This window comes from Podarcis cretensis (genome assembly GCF_951804945.1).
Source record: "Podarcis cretensis genome assembly, contig: SCAFFOLD_26, whole genome shotgun sequence".
Classification (NCBI taxonomy): domain Eukaryota; kingdom Metazoa; phylum Chordata; class Lepidosauria; order Squamata; family Lacertidae; genus Podarcis; species Podarcis cretensis.
In genome coordinates this window covers 125,984-144,775 of record NW_027647839.1, presented here as the reverse complement: position 1 = coordinate 144,775, position 18,792 = coordinate 125,984, and the positions used below count along the sequence as shown (strand labels likewise).

The 18,792-nt window shown below is 55.9% G+C and overlaps 3 long non-coding RNA genes across 3 annotated transcripts; all 3 read right to left on the bottom strand.

Annotated features, from left to right (window-relative positions):
- Positions 1–935: 935 nt before the first annotated feature.
- Positions 936–2,041, bottom strand: LOC307208421. Its single transcript, XR_013835163.1, has 3 exons — positions 1,958–2,041; positions 1,515–1,565; positions 936–1,321 (listed from the first exon to the last, which is right to left on the bottom strand). It is a non-coding gene; the product is annotated as an uncharacterized lncRNA (long non-coding RNA).
- A 504-nt stretch (positions 2,042–2,545) lies between these two features.
- LOC307208422 lies at positions 2,546–3,092 on the bottom strand. The gene is made up of 3 exons (XR_013835164.1): positions 2,925–3,092; positions 2,663–2,741; positions 2,546–2,569 (listed from the first exon to the last, which is right to left on the bottom strand). It is a non-coding gene; the product is annotated as an uncharacterized lncRNA (long non-coding RNA).
- A 6,143-nt stretch (positions 3,093–9,235) lies between these two features.
- On the bottom strand, positions 9,236–9,802 carry LOC307208420. Its single transcript, XR_013835162.1, has 3 exons — positions 9,744–9,802; positions 9,654–9,673; positions 9,236–9,280 (listed from the first exon to the last, which is right to left on the bottom strand). It is a non-coding gene; the product is annotated as an uncharacterized lncRNA (long non-coding RNA).
- Positions 9,803–18,792: the final 8,990 nt, after the last annotated feature.

Below are 18,792 nucleotides of genomic sequence, written 5' to 3'. Positions count from 1 at the left end.
CATCAGTAGTAGTATTAGTAGTAGTATTAGTATTATTAGTATATAGTTTCAGGGTCAGGTATATTATTATTATTAGTAGTAGTATTAGTATTAGTATTATTGGTATATAGTTTTGGGGTCAGGGATATTATCATCATCATCAGTAGTAGTATTAGTAGTAGTATTAGTAGTATTAGTATACAGTTTCAGGGTCAGGTATTATTACTATTATTACTATTATTACTATTATTATTATTAGTAGTAGTAGTATTACTATTAGTATTATTAGTATATAGTTTCGGGGTCAGGTATATTATTATTATTATTATTATTATTATTATTATTATTATTATTATTAGTATTATTAGCATATAGTTTCAGGGTCAGGTATATTATTATTATTATTATTATTATTATTAGTAGTAGTAGTAGTATTAGTATTATTAGTATATCGTTTCAGGGTCAGGTATATTATTATCATCATCATCATCATCATCATCATCATTGCAAGGGGGTCAGGCTGGAGGACCTGGAGGGGTCCCTTCTGGCTTGAGCCTTCTAGGATTTTCTGTCTTTCCTCTCTATGATCCCCTAATATCCACCTGGAGGACCTGGAGGGGTCCCTTCCCTCTCTATGGTCCCTTGCAAGGGATCATAGAGAGGGAAGGGACCTCTGGAGGATTCCCTTCTGGCTCGAGCCTTCTAGGATTCTGTGTCTTCCCTCTCTATGGTCCCTTGCAAGGGGGTCAGGCTGGAGGACCTGGAGGGTTCCTTTCTGGCTCTACCCTTCTAGGATTCTGGGCCTTCTGTCTCTATGATGCCATAATAACGGCCTGGAGGACCTAGAGAGGTCCCTTCTCTCTCTATGGTCCCTTGCAAGGGGGTCAGGCTGGATGACCAGGAGGGATCCCTTCGCTCTCTATGGTCCCCTAATAACGTGCTGGATGTCCTAGAGAGGTCCCTTCTCTCTCTATGGTCCCTTGCAAGGGGGTCAGGCTAGATGACCTGGAGGGGTCCCTTCCCGCTCTATGATCCCCTCACAACCGCCTGGATGTCCTAGAGAGGTCTCTTCCCTCTCTATGGTCCCTTGCAAGGGGGTCAGGCTGGAGGAGGCCCTTCCTCTCTATGATCGCTGGCCAGGAGGTCAGGCTGGATGACCCTGGGGCTTCCCTTCTGGCTGGACCCTTCTAGGATTCTGTGTCTTTCCTCTCTATGGTCCCCTAATAACCGCCTGGAGGACATAGAGAGGTCCCTCTCTATGGTCCCTTGCAAGTGGGTCAGGCTAGATGACCTGGAGGGGTCCCTTCCCGCTCTATGATCCCCTCACAACCGCCTGGATGTCCTAGAGAGGTCTCTTCCCTCTCTATGGTCCCTTGCAAGGGGGTCAGGCTGGGTGACCTGGAGGAGTGCCTTCTGGCTGGACCCTTCTAGGATTCTGTGTCTTTCCTCTCTATGATCCCTTGATAACCGCCTGGAGGACCTATAGTCGTCCCTTCCCTCTCTATGATCCCTTGCAAGGGGTCAGGCTGGATGACCTGGAAGGGTCCCTTCCCTCTCTATGATCCCCTAACAAAAGCCTGGAGGACCTAGAGAGGCCCCCTTCCCTCTCTATGGTCTCTTGCAAGGGGGTCAGGCTGGATGACCTGGAGGGTTCCCCTCTGGCTCGAGCCTTCTAGGACTCTGGGCATTCCCTCTCTATGATCCCCTAATAACTGTGCCTTCCCTCTCTATGGTCTAACCGCTGCCAAGGGGGTCAGGCTGGATGACCGCTAGGGTTCCATTCTCTCTCTATGACCCTCTAACAATAGCCTGGAGGACCTAGAGAGGCCCCTTCTAGGATTCTGGGCCTTCAGTCTCTATGATCTAACCCCTTCCAAGGGGGTCAGGCTGGATCAGCTGGGGGTTCCCTTGTGGCTTGAGCATTCTAGGATTCTGTGCCTTCCCTCTCTATGGCCCCCTAGAAACCGCCTTGGAGGACCTAGAGAGGCCCCTTCCCTCTCTATGGTCCCCTCTTAACAACCTGGAGGACCTAGAGAGGTCTCTTCCCTCTCTATGGTCCCCTCATAACTGCCGGCATGTCCTAGAGGGGTCCCTTCCTGCTCTATGGTCCCCTCATTACCACCCCTTCCCTTTCTAGGGTCCCTTGCAAGGGAGTCAGGCTGGATGACCTGGAGGGGTCCCTTCTGGCTCGAGCCTTCTAGGATTCTGGGCCTTCTGTCTCTATGATCCCCTAATAACCGCCTGGAGGAACTAGAGAGGTCCCTTCCCTCTCTATGGTCTCTGGCCAAGGGAGTCAGGCTGGATGACCTGAAGGGGTCCCTTCTGGCTCGAGCCTTCTAGGATTCTGGGCCTTCTGTCTCTATGATCCCCTAATAACCGCCTGGAGGAACTAGAGAGGTCCCTTCCCTCTCTATGGTCTCTGGCCAAGGGGGTCAGGCTGGATGACCTGGAGGGGTCCCTTCTGGCTTGAGCCTTCTAGGATTCTGAGCCTTCTGTCTCTATGGTCACCCAATAACCCCTTCCCTCTCTATGGTCCCTTGGAAGAGGGTCAGATTGGATTACCTGGAGGAGTCCCTTCCCTCTCTATGGTCTCTTGCAAGGGGGTCAGGCTGGATGACCCTCGGGACTTCCCTTCTGGCTCGAGCCTTCTAGAATTCGGGGCCTTCCGTCTCTATGGTCTAACCCCTTGCAAGGGGGTCAGGCTGGATGACCTGGAGGGTTCCCTTCCCTCTCTATGATCCCCTCATAACTGCCTGGAGGAACTAGAGGCCCCTTCCCTCTCTATGGTCGCTTCATAACCACCTCAATGTCCTAGAAAGGTCCCTTTCCTCTCTATGGTCCCCTCCTAACCCCTTGCAAGGGGGTCAGGCTGGATGATCTGGAGGGGTCCCTTCCCTCTCTATGATATCCTACTATTCCCATGCAAGGGAATGGGATTGGAGGACCTAGAGAGGCCCCTTCGCACTCTATGGTCCCCTCCTAACCCCCTGCAAGGGGGTCAGGCTGGATGACCTGGAGGGGTCCCTTCCCTCTCTATGATACCCTAATAACTGACTGGAGGACCTAGAGAGGTCCCTTCCCCCTCTATGGTCCCCTGCAAGGGGGTCAGGCTGGATGACCCTTGGGACTTCCCTTCTGGCTCGACCCTTATAGGATTCTGCACCTCCCGTCTCTATGATCCTCCCATAATGCCTAGCATCGAGGGTCAGGCTCGACCCTTCTAGGATCCTGTACCTCCCATGTCCATGGTCCTCTAAAGGGGGTCAGGCTAGATGACCTGGGGGGTCCCTTCCCTCTCTATGGTCCATTCTAACTGCCTGGATGACCTAGAGGGGTCCCTTCCCTCTCTATGTTCTCTTGCAAGGGGGTCAGGCTGGATGACCTAGAGGGGTCCCTTCCCTCTCTATGATTCCCCAATAACTGCCTGGATGACGTAGAGAGGCCCCCTTCCCCCTCTATGGCCCCCTTGTAACCGCCTGGAGGACCTAGAGAGGTCCCTTCCCTCTCTATGGTCCCTTGCAAGGGGGTCAGGCTAGATGACACTTGGGGGGAGTTTCCCTTCTAGGATCCTGTGTCCCCCCGTGTCTATGGTCCTGTGATATTCCCTTGCAAGGGGGTCAGGCTGGATGACCTAGAGAGGTCCCTTCCTTGTCTATGATTCCCTCATATCCGCCTGGATGTCCTAGAGAGGTCCCTTCCCTCTCTATGGTCCCTTGCAAGGGGTCAGGCTGGATGACCTAGAGGGGTCCCTTCCCTCTCTACGATTCCTTCGTAACCGCCTGGATGTCCTAGAGAGGTCCCTTCCCTCTCTATGGTCCCTTGCAAGGGGGTCAGGCTGGATGACCTAGAGGGGTCCCTTCCCTCTCTACGATTCCTTCGTAACCGCCTGGATGTCCTAGAGAGGTCCCTTCCCTCTCTATGGTCCCTTGCAAGGGGGTCAGGCTGGATGACCTAGAGGGGTCCCTTCCCTCTCTACGATTCCTTCGTAACCGCCTGGATGTCCTAGAGAGGTCCCTTCCCTCTCTATGGTCCCTTGCAAGGGGGTCAGGCTGGATGACCTAGAGGGGTCCCTTCCCTCTCTACCATTCCTTCGTAACCGCCTGGATGTCCTAGAGAGGTCCCTTCCCTCTCTATGGTCCCTTGCAAGGGGGTCAGGCTGGATGACCCTCGTTGGTGGGGAGGGGTTCCCTTCTGGCTCAACCCGTCTCTATGGGCACCTCCTAGCCCCTCGCCAGTGGGTCAGACTGGATGACCTGGAGGGGTCCCTTCCCTCTCTATCATCCCCTAGTACCCGTCTGGAGGACCTAGAGAGGCCCCTTTCCTCTCTATGACCCCCCTCTTAACCGCCTGTATGTCCTAGATTCCCTATTAATCCCTTGCAGGGGGGTCAGGCTGGATGACCTGGAGGGGCCCCTTGCCTCTCTATGATCCCCTAACACCCTGGAGGACCTAGAGAGGCTACTTCCCACTCTATGGTCCCCTCGTTGCTTCTTGCCAGGGGTCAGGCTGGATGACCTGGAGGGGCCCCTTCCCTCTCTATGATCCCTTGCAAGGGGGTCAGGCTGGAGGACCTGGAGGGGTCCCTTCTGGCTCGAGCCTTCTAGGATTCTGGGCCTTCTGTCTCTATGAACCCCTAATAACTGCCTGGAGGAACTAGAGAGGCCCCTACCCTCTCTATGGTCTCTCGCCAAAGGGGTCAGGCTGGATGACCTGGAGGGGTCCCTTCTGGCTCAAGCCTTCTAGGATTCTGGGCCTTCTGTCTCTATGATCCCCTAATAACCGCCTGGAGGAACTAGAGGTCCCTTCCCTCTCTATGGTCTCTCGCCAAAGGGGTCAGGCTGGATGACCTGGAGGGTTCCCTTCTGGCTCCAGCCTTCTAGGATTCTGGGCCTTCTGTCTCTATGATCCCCTAATAACCGCCTGGAGGAACTAGAGAGGTCCCTTCCCTCTCTATGGTCTCTGGCCAAAGGGGTTAGGCTGGATGACCTGGAGGGTTCCCTTCTGGCTCGAGCCATCTAGGATTCTGGGCCTTCTGTCTCTATGATCCCCTAATAACCGCCTGGAGGAACTAGAGAGGTCCCTTCCCTCTCTATGGTCTCTCGCCAAAGGGGTCAGGCTGGATGACCTGGAGGGTTGCCTTCTGGCTCGAGCCTTCTAGGATGCTGGGCCTTCTGTCTCTATGATCCCCTAATAACCACCTGGAGGAACTAGAGAGGTCCCTTCCCTCTCGATGGTCTCTGGCCAAAGGGGTCAGGCTGGATGACCTGGAGGGCTCCCTTCCCTCTCTATGGTCCCCTGCCAGGGGGTCACGTTCAGTGTCCCTCTCTATGATCCCTCACAACCGCCTGGATGTCCTAGAAAGGCCCCTTCCCTCTGTACTATCCCCTCATAACACCTTGCCAGACCCTTCTGGCACAACCCTTCTAGGATTCTCTCCCTCCCTTCTCCATGGTCCCCCAATTCACCCCTCTCCAAGGGGTCAGGCTGGATGACCTGGAGGAGTCCCTTCCCTCTCTATGATCCCCTCATCCCCGCCTAGATGTCCTAGAGAGGTCCCTTCTCTCTCTATGGTCCCCTCACAACCCCTGCCAGAGGGGTCAGACTGGATGACCCAGAGGGATCCCTTCCCTCTCTATGCCCAGACCATTAGGGCTTCCCTTCTGCCTCGACCCTTCTAGGCTTCTGTCCCTCCCGTGTCCACCTGGAGGACCTAGAGAGGCCCCTTCCCTCTCTATGGTCCATTCTAACTGCCTGGAGGACCTAGCCCTTCCCTCTCTATGGTCTCTGGCCAAAGGGGTCAGGCTGGATGACCTGGAGGGACCCCTTCTGGCTCGACCCTTCTAGGCTTCTGTCCCTCCCGTGTCCACCTGGAGGACCTAGAGAGGCCCCTTCCCACTCCCCTCATAGCCCCTTGCAAGGGGGTCAGGCTGGATGACCTTGGGGGGAGCTTCCCTTCTAGGATTCTGGGCCTTCTGTCTCTATGATCCCCTAATAACCGCCTGGAGGAACTAGAGAGGTCCCTTCCCTCTCTATGGTCTCTGGCCAAAGGGGTCAGGCTGGATGACCTGGAAGGGGGGGGGATTCCCTTCTAGGATTCTGTGCCTCCCGTCTCTATGGTTCTCCAATATTCCCTTGCCAGGGGGTCAGGCTGGATGACCCAGAGGGCTCCCTTCCCTCTCTATGGTCCATTCTACCTGCCTGGAGGACCTAGCCCTTCCCTCTCTATGGTCTCTGGCCAAAGGGGTCAGGCTGGATGACCTGGAGGGGCCCCTTCTGGCTCGAGCCTTCTAGGATTCTGAGCCTTCCGTCTTGATGGTTCCCTAGGAAACCACCTTGCAAGGGGGTCAGGCTGGATGACCAAGAGAGGCCACTGCCCTCTCTATGCTCCCAACAGAACCGCCGGGAGGACCCAGAGAGGCCCCCTTCCCTCTCTATGATCCCTGGCCAGGGGGTCAGGCTGGATGACCCTGGGACTTCTAGGATTCTGTACCTCCCATCTCTATGCTCCCCTCCCCACCCTTCGCCGGGGGTCAGGCTGGAGGATTCCCTTCCCTCTCTATGATACCCTCATCACCACCTGGATGTCCTAGAGAAGTCTCTTCCCTCTCTATGGTTCCCTCATAGCCCCTTGCAAGGGGGTCAGGCTGGATGACCTGGAGGTTTCCCTTCTGGCTCAAGCCTTCTAGGATTCTGGGCCTTCTGTCTCTATGATCCCCTAATAACCCCCTGGAGGACCTAGAGAGGTCCCTTCTCTCTCTATGATCTCTTGCAAGGGGGTCAGGCTGGATGACCTGGAGGTTTCCCTTCTGGCTCAAGCCTTCTAGGATTCTGTCCCTCCCGTCTCTATGGTCATCCCATATTCCCTTGGCCAGGGGGTCAGGCTGGATGACCTGGAGGTTTCCCTTTCCTCTCTATGATGCCCTCATAAGCGCCTGGATGTCCTAGAGAGGTCTCTTCCTTCTCTATGGTCCCGACCACTCTGGAGGACCAAGAGCGGCTCTTTCGGGGCCCCACCCTTCTAGGATTCTGTACCCCGTCTCTATCCCCCCTCCCTCTCCAGTATCCCATAATGAGAGCCTGAGGGACCTAGAGAGACCCGCTGCCCTCTCTATGGTCCCCTCCCAACCGCCGGGAGGACCTAGAGCGGCTTTTCTGGGGGGGGGACCCTTCTAGGACTCCGGGCCTCCCGTCTCTATGCTCTGTGAGCGCCTGGAGGACCTAGAGAGGCCCCTTCCCTCTCTATGGCCCCCTCCCAACCTAGAGCGGCTTTTTCTGGGGGGGGGAGGGCGACGCTTCTAGGCCTCCGGGCCTCCCGTCTCTATGCTCTATGGGCGCCAGGAGGACCTAGAGAGGCCCCTTCCCTCTCTATGGCCCCCTCCCAGCCGCCTGGAGGACCTAGAGCGGCTTTTTCTGGGGGGCTCCGAGGCTTCTGGGACCCCGGGCCTCCCCTCTCTATGCTCTATGGGCGCCTGGAGGACCTAGAGCGGCTTTTTCTGGGTGGGGGAGCCCGACCCTTCTGGGACCCCGGGCCTCCCGTCTCTATGCTCTGTGAGCGCCTGGAGGACCGAGAGTGGCTTTTTCGGGGGGCGACCCTTCTAGGCCTCCCGTCTCTATGCTCTGTGAGCGCCTGGAGGACCTAGAGAGGCCCCTTCCCTCTCTATGGCCCCCTCCCAGCCGCCTGGAGGACCTAGAGCGGCTTTTTCTGGGGGCCCCCGACGCTTCTAGGCCCCCGGGCCTCCCGTCTCTATGCTCCATGGGCGCCTGGAGGACCTAGAGCGGCTCTTTCTGGGGGCCCCGACCCTTCTAGGCCTCCCGTCTCTATGCTCCCCTCCCGATATTCGCCCCCCAAGTCTCCCCCACTCACCGCGCCTCGCCCTCCGCCCTCTTCCCGCCGGGCCGGAAGTGCTTCCTCAGGCCCCGCCCCTGCCCTTCCGCCCCTCAGGCCTCGCTTCTTCCATATAAGGAGCGAGAGGCGTCGCTTTCCCCTCCAAGCCACGCCTTCCTTCTCCTTATAAGGCGCGTCGGGGAGGCCACGCCCTCCTTTCTGACGTCACGCCGCTCGGCGAAGAAGGAGCAAGGGGCGGTCGCTTTCCCCCCAAGCCACGCCCTCCCTCGCCTTATAAGGAGCGAAGGGCGGTGCCTTCCTCTGGCCACGCCCCCTTTTCTGACGTCACGCCGCTCGTTTTCCCCCCCTTCTCGCCCCGAATTTTTCTTATAAGGAGCAAAGGGCTGTTGCTTTCCCCAAGCCACGCCTCCCTTCTCCTTATAAGGAAGAGACCACGCCCTCCCTTCTGACGTCACGCCGCTCGGCCTCCTCGCCCCGTCTAGGGCGGTGCTTCCTCTCTGGCCACGCCCTCCCGGTGACGTCACGCCGCTCGTTTTTCCTTATAAGGCGCCACGCCTCCTTTCTCCTTATAAGGCGCGAAGGGCGGCACCTTCCTCTCAGGCCACGCCCCCTTTTCTGACATCACGCCGCTCAACGGCCTCTTTTTCCCTTATAAGGCGCGATGGGCGGCTCCTTCCCCCCAAGCTACACCTTCCTTCTCCTTATAAGGCACGTCTAGGCCGGCCTTCCTCTCAGGGCACGCCCTCCCTGTGACGTCACGCCTCTCGTTTTTCCTTATAAGGCGCGAAGGGCGGCTCCCTCCCCCCAAGCCACGCCTTCCTTCTCCTTATAAGGCACGTCTAGGGCGGTGCTTCCCTCTCTGGCCACGCCCTCCCTGTGACATCACACCTCTTTTTTCCGTTATAAGGCGCGAAGGGCGGAGCCTTCCTCCCAAGCCACGCCTTCCTTCTCCTTATAAGGCGCCTTGGGGGCGGTGCTTCCCTCTCTCGCCACGCCCTCCCTGTGACGTCACACCTCTTTTTTTCCTTATAAGGCATGAAGGGCGGCTCCTTCCTCTAAGGCCACGCCCTCCCTGTGACGTCACGCCTCTTTTTTCCCTTATAAGGAGCGAAGGGCGGAGCCTTCCTCCCAAGCCACGCCTTCCCCTCCTTATAAGGAGCGAAGGGCGGTGCCTTCCTCTGGCCACGCCCCTGTTTACGTCACGCCTCTAAGAGGCACGTCGAGGGCGGTGCTTCCCCTCAGGCCACGCCCTCCCTGACCCCTAACCCTCAGCTCTAAGGCCTGACCCCAAACCCCTAAGGCCTGACCTCGAACCCTGACCCCTAACTCGAACCCAAACTCAAGGCTTAACCCCCAGCCCTAACACAAACCCCGAACCCCAAACACCTGACCTCTATCTCTAACCCCCGACCCAACTCTAAGGCCTGACCTCTAACCCTAACACAAACCCCTGACCTCTAACCCTTAGCTCTAACTCGAACCCCCAACCCAAACCTAAGGCCTAACCCCCAGCCCTAACACAAACCCCTGACCCCCAATGCCTGACCTCTAACCCTGACCTCTAACTCGAACCCCCTGACCCCCAAGGCCTGACCCCTAACCCCCAACCCTAAGGCCTAACCTCTAATCCTAACCCCTAACCCCTGACCCCCAATGCCTGACCTCTAACCCTGACCTCTAACTCGAACCCCCTAACCTCCAAGGCCTGACCCCTAACAAACCCCTGACCCCCAATCCCTGACCCCTAACCCCCAACCCTTGCCTCTAACTTGAACTCCCAAGCCTAAGGCCTAACCTCTAACCCTTAACCCCCAGCCCTAACACAAACCCCTGACCTCTAACCCTTAGCTCTAACTCGACCCTAACCTAAGGCCTAACCCCCAATGCCTGACCTCTAACCCTAACACAAACCCCTAACCTCTACCTCTAACCCCCAACCCTACGGCCTGACCTCTAACCCCAACCCCCAACCCTAACACAAACCCCTAACCCCCAGTGCCTGACCTCTAACCCTGACCCCTAAATTGAACTCCCAACCCTAAGGCCTAACCTCTAACTCTGACCCCCAATACCTGACCCCTAAGCCTAACCCAAACCCCCAACCCTAAGGCCTAACCTCTAACCCTAACCCCTAATTCCTGACCCCTAACCTCAATGCCTGTCCTCTAACTCAAACTCCCAACCCTAAGGCCTAACCTCTAACTCTAACCCCCAGGGCCTGACCTCTAACCTCGAACCCCCAACCCTAAGGCCTAACCTCTAACCCAAATCCCTAACCCCCACCCCGAACCTAATGCCTGACCTCTAACCCTAACACAACCCCCTATCCCCTAACCCCTGACCCCTAACCTCAATGCCTGATCTCTAACCCTGACCCCTAAATCGAACCCCCCACCCTAAGGCCTAACCTCTAACTCTGACCCCCAATGCCTGACCTCTAACTCTAACACAACCCCCTATCCCCTAATACCTGACCCCTAACCTCAATGCCTGATCTCTAACCCTGACCCCTAACTCGAACTCCCAACCCTAAGGCCTAACCTCTAACTCTAACCCCCAATGCCTGACCTCGAACCCGAACACAAACCCCTAACCCCCAGGGTCTGACCTCTAACCCTTGCCTCTAACTTGAGCCCCCAAGCCTAAGGCCTGACCTCTAACCTTAACACAAATGCCTGACCTCTAACCTCAACGCCTGACCTCTAACCCTGACCCCTAACTCGAACCCCCAACCCTAAGGCCTGACCTCTAACCCTAACCCCCAGGGCCTGACCTCGAACCTCGAACCCCCAACCCTAAGGCCTAACCTCTAACCCAAATCCCTAACCCCTAATACCTGACCCCTAACCCCCACCCCAAACCTAATGCCTGACCTCTAACCCTAACATAACCCCGAACCCCTAATGCCTGACCCCTAACCTCAATTCCTGATCTCTAATCCTGACCCCTAAATCGAACTCCCAACCCTAAGGCCTAACCTCTAACTCTAACCCCCAATGCCTGACCTCTAACTCGAACCCCCAACCCAAAGGCCTGACCTCTAACCCTAACACAAACCCCTAACCCCTAGTGCCTGACCTCTAACCCTTGCCTCTAACTCGAACCCCTAACCCCCAATGCCTGACCCCTAAGCGTTACCTCATAACCTCTAATGCCTAACCTTTAACCCCCCACTCAACGCCTAATCTCTAACCCCAATGCCTGACCTCTAACCCTAACACAAACCTCTAACCCCTAATAACTGACCCCTAACACAACCCCCTAACCCCTGACCCCTAACCTCAATGCCTGACCTCCAACCCTGACCCCTAACTCGAACTAATGTCTAACCCCGATGCCTGACCTCTAACCCCCAACCCTAACACAACCCCTAACCCCTGACCCCTAACCTCAATGCCTGACCTCTAACCTCTCAAGACTAAGGCCTGACCTCTAACCCCTAACCCCTAACCCTTAATGCCTGACCTCTAACCCTTAACCCTTACCTCTACCTCTAACCCCCAATGCCTGACCTCTAAGGCCTAACCTCTAACCCTAACACAAACCCCTAACCTCTACCTTTAACCCCCCAACCCTAAGGCCTGACCTCTAACCCTTAACCCCTAATGCCTAACCTCTAACCCCCAAGCCTAAGGCCTGACCTCTAACACAAACCCCTAACCCCTAATACCTGACCCCTAACCCCCACCCCAAACCTAATGCCTGACCTCTAACTCTAACCCCCAAGCCTAACACAAACCCCTAACCCCCAATGCCTGACCCCTAACCCCCAACCCTAACACAAACCCCTAACCCCCAATGCCTGACCCCTAACCCCCAACCCTAAGGCCTAACCCCCAACCCTAACACAAACCCCTAACTCCTGACCCCTAACCCCCAATGCCTGACCCCTAACCCCCAACCCTAAGGCCTAACCCCCAACCCTAACACAAACCCCTAACTCCTGACCCCTAACCCCCAATGCCTGACCCCTAACCCCCAACCCGAACACAAACCCCTAACCGCTAATTCCTGACCCCTAACCCCCAACCCTAAGGCCTAACCCCCAACCCTAACACAAACCCCTAACCCCTGACCCCTAACCCCCAATGCCTGACCTCTAACCCTTAACCCTTACCTCTACCTCTAACCCCCAACCCTAAGGCCTGACCTCTAACCCTTAAGGTCAGGCATTCGGGGTGAGGGGTTTGTTAGGGGTCAGACCTTAGAGTTGGGGGTTAGGGGTCAGGGATTGGGGGTGAGGGGTTTGTTAGGGGTCAGGCATTAGGGGTTAGGGGTTTGTTAGGGGTCAGGCCTTAGAGTTGGGGGTTAGGGGTCAGGGATTGGGGGTCAGGGGTTTGTTAGGGGTCAGGCATTAGGGGTTAGGGGTTTGTTAGGGGTCAGTCCTTAGTTGGGGGTTAGGGGTCAGGCATTGGGGGTCAGGGGTTTGTTAGGGGTCAGGCCTTAGAGTTGGGGGTTAGGGGTCAGGCATTGGGGGTCAGGGGTTGGTTAGGGGTCAGGCCTTAGAGTTGGGGGTTAGGGGTCAGGCATTGGGGGTCAGGGGTTGGTTAGGGGTCAGAGCTTAGGCCTCAGGGTTGGGGGTCAGAGTTAGGGGTCTGAGCTGAAGCGCTCCCTCTCTCTGCCCCACACTTTCAAGTTGCCCCACACTTTCCCCACATTCAAGTTGAGGAATCCTAGAGCTGGGGGGAGCCGTGGGTCATCCATCCCACCCCACGGATGGTGCATTTGGGAGCCTTCTATGGGTCATCCAGCAGGACCCCAAGGTGCATCTAGGGGGAATTCTGTGGGTCATCTAGGGTAGCTTCCAAGGCTCATCTAGGGGGGCTTCTATGGGTCATCTAGGGGGACTTCTATGGGTCCTCTAGGGTGGCTTCCAAGGGTCATCTATGGGTCAACTAGGGGGGCTTCTAAGGGTGATCTAGGGCAACTTCCAAGGCTCATCTAGGGGGCTTCTATGGGTCCTGAAGGGCGACCTCTATGGGTCCTGTAGGGGGACTTTCTATGGGTCCTCCAGCAGCACCCCAAAGTCCATCTAGGGGGCTTCTATGGCTCATCTCGGGGGGATTCTATGGGGCTTCTATGGGTCATCTAGGGCAGCTTCCAAGCCTCATCTAGGGGGCCTTCTATGGGTCATCCAGCAGGACCCCAAAGTCCATCTAGGGCAGCTTCTAAGCCTCATCTAGGGCTCATCTAGGGCAGCTTCTAAGCCTCATCTAGGGAGCTTTCTATGGGTCCTCCAGCAGCACCCCAAGGTCCATCTAGGGCAGCTTCCAAGGCTGATCTATGGGGCTTCTATGGCTCATCTCGGGGGAGTTCTATGGGTCATCTAGGGGGAATTCTGTGGGTCAACTAGGGGGGCTTCTAAGGGTGATCTAGGGGGAATTCTATGGGTCATCTAGGTTGGCTTCCAAGGGTGATCTAGGGGGACTTCTATGGGTCATCCAGCAGGACCCCAAGGTGCATCTAGGGGGCTTCTATGGGTCATCTAGGGGGAGTTTTATGGGTCATCTAGGGCAGCTTCCAAGCCTCATCTAGGGGGAATTCTATGGGTCCTCTCAGGGGGCTTCCAAGGCTCATCTATGGGTCATCTAGGGGGGCTTCTATGGGTCAACTAGGGCAGCTTCCAAGGCTCATCTAGGGCTCATCTAGTTCAGCTTCCAAGCCTCATCTAGGGGGCTTTCTATGGGTCCTCCAGCAGCACCCCAAGGTCCATCTAGGGGGAATTCTATGGGTCCTCCAGCAGGACCCCAAAGTCCATCTAGGGCAGCTTCCAAGGCTGATCTATGGGGCTTCTATGGCTCATCTCGGGGGAGTTCTATGGGGCATCTAGGGGGAATTCTATGGGTCCTCTAGGGTGGCTTCCAAGGCTCATCTATGGGTCAACTAGGGGGGCTTCTATGGGTCATCCAGCAGGACCCCAAGGTGCATCTAGGGGGCTTCTATGGGTCATCTAGGGGGCTTCTATGGGTCATCTAGGGGGGGTTTATGGGTCATCTAGGGGGAGTTTTATGGGTCATCTAGGGCAGCTTCCAAGCCTCATCTAGGGGGAATTCTATGGGTCCTCTCAGGGGGCTTCCAAGCCTCATCTATGGGTCATCTAGGGGGGCTTTTAAGCCTCATCTAGGGGGCTTTCTATGGGTCCTCCAGCAGCACCCCAAGGTCCATCTAGGGGGAATTCTATGGGTCCTCCAGCAGGACCCCAAAGTCCATCTAGGGCAGCTTCCAAGGCTGATCTATGGGGCTTCTATGGGGCATCTAGGGGGAGTTCTATGGCTCATCTAGGGCAGCTTCCAAAGCTCATATAGGGGGCTTCCGAGGCTTATATAGGGGGAGTTCTAAGGCTCATCTAGGGGGCCTTCTATGGGTCATCTAGGGGGACTTCTATGGGTCCTCTAGGGTAGCTTCCAAGGCTCATCTATGGGTCATCTAGGGGGACTTCTATGGGTCAGCCAGCAGAACCCCAAGGTGCATCTAGGGCAGCTTCCAAGGCTCATCTAGGGCTCATCTTGGGGGGCTTCTATGGGTCATCTAGGGCAGCATCCAAGGCTGATCTATGGGGCTTCTATGGGTCCTGTAGAGCGACCTCTATGGGTCTTCTATGGGTCCTCCAGCAGCACCCCAAAGTCCATCCAGGATCATCTTGGGGGGATTCTATGGGGCTTCTATGGGTCATCTAGGGCAACTTCCAAGGCTCATCTAGGGGCTTCTATGGGTCCTGTAGGGCGACCTCTATGGGTCCTCTAGGGGGACTTCTATGGGTCCTCCATCAGCACCCCAAAGTCCATCCAGGGGGCTTCTATGGCTCATCTCGGGGGGATTCTATGGGGCTTCTATGGGTCATCTAGGGGGACTTGTATAGGTCATCTAGGGCGGCTTCCAAGCCTCATCTAGGGGGCCTTCTATGGGTCATCCAGCAGCACCCCAAGGTCCATCTAGGGCAGCTTCTAAGCCTCATCTAGGGGGGCTTTCTATGGGTCCTCCAGCAGCACCCCAAGGTCCATCTAGGGGGAATTCTATGGGTCCTCCAGCAGGACCCCAAAGTCCATCTAGGGCAGCTTCCAAGGCTGATCTATGGGGCTTCTATGGCTCATCTCGGGGGAGTTCTATGGGTCATCTAGGGGGACTTCTGTGGGTCATCTAGGGGGACTTCTATGGGTCCTCCCGCAGCCCCCCTAAGTCCATCTAGGGCAGCCTCCAAGGTTCATCTTGGGCGACTTCTATGGGTCATCTAGAGGTGCTTCCAAGCCTCATCTATGGGGAATTCTATGGGTCCTCTCAGGTGACTTCTATGGGTCCTCTAGGGCGACCTCTATGGCTCATCTAGGGCAGCTTCTATGGGTCCTCCACCAGCACCCCAAAGTCCATCTAGGGCAGCTTCCAAGGCGCATCTATGGGTCATCTAGGGCAGCTTCTAAGCCTCATCTGGGGGGCCTTCTATGGGTCCTCCAGCAGGACCCCAAAGTCCATCTAGGGCAGCTTCCAGGGCTGATCTATGGGGATTTCTAGGGGTCATCTCGGGGCAGTTCTATGGGGCTTCCATGGCTCATCTAGGGAGCTTCTATGGGTCATCTAGGGCAGTTTCCAAGGCTGATCTATGGGGATTTCTATGCCTCATCTCGGGGGAGTTCTATTTGGCTTCTATGGGTCATCTAGGGCTGCTTCCAAGGCTCATCTAGGGGGAATTCTATGGGTCACCTAGGGGGACTTCTATGGGTCATCCAGCAGCACCCCAGCGTCCATCTAGGGTCATCTTGGGGGGGATTCTATGGGGCTTCTATGGGTCATCTAGGGCAACTTCCAAGGCTCATCTAGGGGGCTTCTATGGGTCCTGTAGGGCGACCTCTATGGGTCCTCTAGGGGGACTTCTATGGGTCCTCCAGCAGCACCCCAAAGTCCATCTAGGGGGCTTCCAAGGCTCATATAGGGGGACTTCTATGGGTCATCTAGGGGCGCTTCCAAGACTCATCTATGGGTCATCTAGGGCAGCTACCAAGCCTCATCTAGGGGGAATTCTATGGGTCCTCTCAGGTGACTTCTATGGGCCCTCTAGGGCGACCTCTATGGGTCTTCTAGGGCGACCTCTATGGGTCCTCCACCAGCACACCAAAGTCCATCTAGGGCAGCTTCCTCGCCTGATCTATGGGGATTTCTAGGGGTCATCTCGGGGCAGTTCTATGGGGCTTCCATGGGTCATCTAGGGAGCTTCTATGGGTCATCTAGGGCAGCTTCCAAGGCTGATCTATGGGGATTTCTATGCCTCATCTCGGGGGAGTTCTATGGGGCTTCTATGGGTCATCTAGGGCAGCTTCCAAAGCTCATCTAGGGGGCTTCCAAGGCTTATATAGGGGGAGTTCTAAGGCTCATCTAGGGGGCCTTCTATGGGTCACCCAGCAGGACCCCAAAGTCCATCTAGGGGGACCTTCTATGGGTCATCCAGCAGTCCCCCAAAGTCCATCTAGGGCAGCTTCTAAGCCTCATCTAGGGAGCTTTCTATGGGTCCTCCAGCAGCACCCCAAGGTCCATCTAGGGGGAATTCTATGGGTCCTCCAGCAGGACCCCAAAGTCCATCTAGGGCAGCTTCCAAGGCTGATCTATGGGGCTTCTATGGCTCATCTCGGGGGAGTTCTATGGGTCATCTAGGGGGAATTCTATGGGGCATCTAGGGGGACTTCTATGGGTCCTCCCGCAGCCCCCCTAAGTCCATCTAGGGCAGCCTCCAAGGTTCATCTAGGGCGACTTCTATGGGTCATCTAGTGGCGCTTCCAAGACTCATCTATGGGTCATTTAGGGCAGCTACCAAGCCTCATCTATGGGGAATTCTATGGGTCCTCTCAGGTGACTTCTATGGGTCCTCTAGGGCGACCTCTATGGGTCTTCTAGGGGGAATTCTATAGGTCCTCCACCATCTAGGGCAGCTTCCAAGGCGCATCTATGGGTCATCTAGGGCAGCTTCTAAGCCTCATCTAGGGGGGACTTCTATGGGTCCTCCAGCAGGATCCCAAAGTCCATCTAGGGCAGCTTCCTGGCCTGATCTATGGGGATTTCTAGGGGTCATCTCGGGGCAGTTCTATGGGGCTTCCATGGCTCATCTAGGGAGCTTCTATGGGTCATCTAGGGGGCTTCTATGGGTCATCTAGGGCAGCTTCCAAGGCTGATCTATGGGGATTTCTATGCCTCATCTCGGGGGAGTTCTATGGGGCTTCTATGGGTCATCTAGGGCAGCTTCCAAAGCTCATCTAGGGGGCTTCCAAGGCTTATATAGGGGGAGTTCTAAGGCTCATCTAGGGGGCCTTCTATGGGTCATCCAGCAGGACCCCAAAGTCCATCTAGGGGGAATTCTATGGGTCCTCCAGCAGGACCCAAAGTCCATCTAGGGCTGCTTCCAAGGCTCATCTAGGGGGAATTCTATGGGTCACCTAGGGGGACTTCTATGGGTCATCCAGCAGCACCCCAGCGTCCATCTAGGGTCATCTTGGGGGGCTTCTATGGGGCTTCTATGGGTCATCTAGGGCAACTTCCAAGGCTCATCTAGGGGGCTTCTATGGGTCCTGTAGGGCGACCTCTATGGGTCCTCTAGGGGGACTTCTATGGGTCCTCCAGCAGTCCCCCAAAGTCCATCTAGGGCAGCTTCCAAGGCTAATTTGGGGGGTTTCTATGGGTCTTGTAGAGTGACATCTATGGGTCCTCTAGGGGGACTTCTATGGGTCCTCCAGCAGCACCCCAACGTCCATCTAGGGGGCTTCCAAGGCGCATATAGGGGGACTTCTATGGGTCATCTAGGGGCGCTTCCAAGACCCATCTATGGGTCATCTAGGGCAGCTACCAAGCCTCATCTATGGGGAATTCTATGGGTCCTCTCAGGTGACTTCTATGGGTCCTCTAGGGCGACCTCTATGGGTCTTCTAGGGGGACTTCTATGGGTCCTCCACCAGCACCCCAAAGTCCATCTAGGGCAGTTTCCAAGGCTGATCTATGGGGATTTCTAGGGGTCATCTAGGGGCAGTTCTATGGGTCATCTAGGGGCAGTTCTAGGGGGCTTCCATGGCTCATCTAGGGAGCTTCTATGGGTCGTCTAGGGCAGCTTCCAAGGCTGATCTATGGGGATTTTTAGGGGTCATCTAGGAGCAGTTCTATGGGTCATCTAGGGGCAGTTCTATGGGGCTTCCATGGCTCATCTAGGGAGCTTCTATGGGTCATCTAGGGGGCTTCTATGGGTCATCTAGGGCAGCTTCCAGGGCTGATCTATGGGGATTTTTAGGGGTTATCTAGGGGCAGTTCTATGGGTCATCTAGGAGCAGTTCTATGGGTCATCTAGGGGCAGTTCTATGGGGCTTCCATGGCTCATCTAGGGAGCTTCTATGGGTCATCTAGGGCAGCTTCCAAGGCTGATCTATGGGGATTTCTAGGGGTCATCTAGGGGCAGTTCTATGGGTCATCTAGGGGCAGTTCTATGGGGCTTCCATGGCTCATCTAGGGCAGCTTCTATGGGTCATCTAGGGCAGCTTCTATAGGTCCTCTAGGGGTCCTTCTATGGGTCCTCTCGGTTGACTTCTATGGGTCCTCCAGCAGCCCCCAGGCGCCCATCTAGGGCAGCTTCCCCGGCCGATCTATGGGTCGCGCTCTCTCCCTCCCTCCTTCTCTCTTCCAAGGCTGATCTATGGGGATTTCTAGGGGTCATCTAGGGAGCTTCTATGGGTCATCTAGGGGGGCTTCTATGGGTCATCTACGGCAGCTTCCAGGGCTGATCTATGGGGATTTCTAGGGGTCATCTCGGGGCAGTTCTATGGGGCTTCCATGGCTCATCTAGGGAGCTTCTATGGGTCATCTAGGGGGCTTCTATGGGTCATCTAGGGCAGCTTCCAAGGCTGATCTATGGGGATTTCTATGCCTCATCTCGGGGGAGTTCTATGGGGCTTCTATGGGTCATCTAGGGCAGCTTCCAAAGCTCATATAGGGGGCTTCCAAGG